The sequence below is a fragment of the Helianthus annuus genome, chromosome 11, assembly GCF_002127325.2.
Source record: "Helianthus annuus cultivar XRQ/B chromosome 11, HanXRQr2.0-SUNRISE, whole genome shotgun sequence".
Taxonomy (NCBI): Eukaryota; Viridiplantae; Streptophyta; class Magnoliopsida; order Asterales; family Asteraceae; genus Helianthus; species Helianthus annuus.
The window spans coordinates 52056065-52057920 of NC_035443.2; the positions used below are offsets into that span (position 1 = coordinate 52056065).

General features: G+C 44.5%; 1 non-coding gene across 1 annotated transcript; it reads right to left on the bottom strand.

The window, feature by feature from the left end:
- Positions 1-746: 746 nt before the first annotated feature.
- Positions 747-853, bottom strand: LOC118484474. The gene has a single exon (XR_004873585.1). It is a non-coding gene; the product is annotated as a small nucleolar RNA R71 (small nucleolar RNA).
- Between the last annotated feature and the right edge of the window lie 1003 nt (positions 854-1856).

Genomic DNA, 1856 nt, shown 5'->3' on the forward strand with positions numbered 1-1856 from the left:
CAACACGGGCCGTGCCCAGTGTTGTTACTGGCAGTTTTTAGTTTTCCAAGTTACAGAAGGCTGACCACGGGGCCGTGTCGGTGCAACACGGGGCCGTGTCCAACTCTCCAGTAACTGGGATCTGGAAAACAATCACTGTAACTCCGACCACGGGCCGTGTTCACTGAACACGGGGCCGTGGTGAATCTTCTGACCAGCATTCTTTTTTGTTTTTATTGCAGGACTTGGAACCAGACGTCATCCCTACGTAGTGTATGAGCTCCAGTTCTAATAAGGACATAAAAGAACCTCTAGAAGAACCCGAACGCTTTCTCAGAAAAAGACTAAAAGCCAAAAACCAAGAGAAAGTTTCGGGAAATCCACCCCCAATGGCGGATCAACGTACTCTCATGGATTATCTACGACCCACCGTAGGTAACCTTGGCGCCGCTATCAATGCACCGAATGTTGAAGCCAATAACTTCGAACTTCGGCCGCATTTGATACAAATGCTCCAAAACTCCGCAACCTTCCATGGGCTTGCGGACGAGGATCCCCATCTACATATTACTAATTTCTTAGAAATATGTGATACCTTTCGGATCAATGGAGCATCAAATGACGCCATCCGCCTTCGAATGTTTCCTTTCTCACTAAAAGACCGAGCAAAAGCTTGGCTTAACGCCCTCCCAGCTGGATCGGTAAACACCTGGGATGAACTAGCCCAAAAATTTCTATATAAGTATTTCCCTCCCGCTAAAACGGCTAAATTAATGACTGAAATTAATACATATTCACAAGAGGACGGGGAATCCTTATATGAAACTTGGGAAAGGTTCAAGGAGCTATTGCGAAAGTGTCCACATCACAGCCTTGCGATATGGCAACAAGTATCCACTTTCTATAATGGGTTGTTGCCACACACAAGGCAGACACTTTTAGGTAATCGCCGCCCACATGAAATATATAACCAAATTGAGGAAATTGCTCAAACCAATTTCCAATGGCACACTCCCCGAGGAAATAAATCTATTGCCCCGGGCGCCCATAAGGTTGATGAAAACACTTCCTTTCAAGCCCAAATCGAAGCCCTTTCTTCAAAAATAAAAAAATTGGAAATGACAAAAACGGTCTCGGTTATGGCTTGTGAAGGGTGTGGTGGGCCACATGAAAATTGGAGTTGTATGAAAGAAACGGACGATCAACAAGAGTCGGTAAGCTACATTGACAATAGACCTAGGCCGTCGGGTCCTCCAACGGGCACTTACAACCAAGGATGGCAGAATCATCCTAACCTTGGTTGGAGAGCACCCGGCAATAGTAGTAACCAACAAAACCAACGAACAAACTTTCAACAACCAAGAAATGAGTCACAAAATTTCACTCAACAACAAGGTGGACGAGAAAGGCTTGAAGATACTGTATCTCGCCTCATCTCCGACACTGAAAAGAAAAACTCGGAAAGATTTCTACAATTAGAATCAAATTTTAGAAATCAACAAGCTAGTATTCAAAACATTGAAAAACAATTAAGTCAACTAGCCCAAAACTTTTCCGAAAGACCACCAGGCGCATTACCAAGCAATACCGAAACAAACCCAAAGGCGCAAGTTCATCTCATCACGTTACGAAACCGTACCGTGGGGCCTGCTGAAGCGCCACCGCCAACCGAGGAGACTACACCACCACCTCTGCAAGAAAAGGACTCCCTTCCGTCATCAGAGCCTATCAAAGCTCCTTGAGTTCCGTACCCCGGTAGGTTAATTCGTCAAAAAACCAATGAGCAATTTGCAAAATTCAAAAGTCTACTAAAACAATTGCATGTCAACATTCCTTTTATTGATGTCCTAACCCAAATGCCTAAATATTCTAAGTTC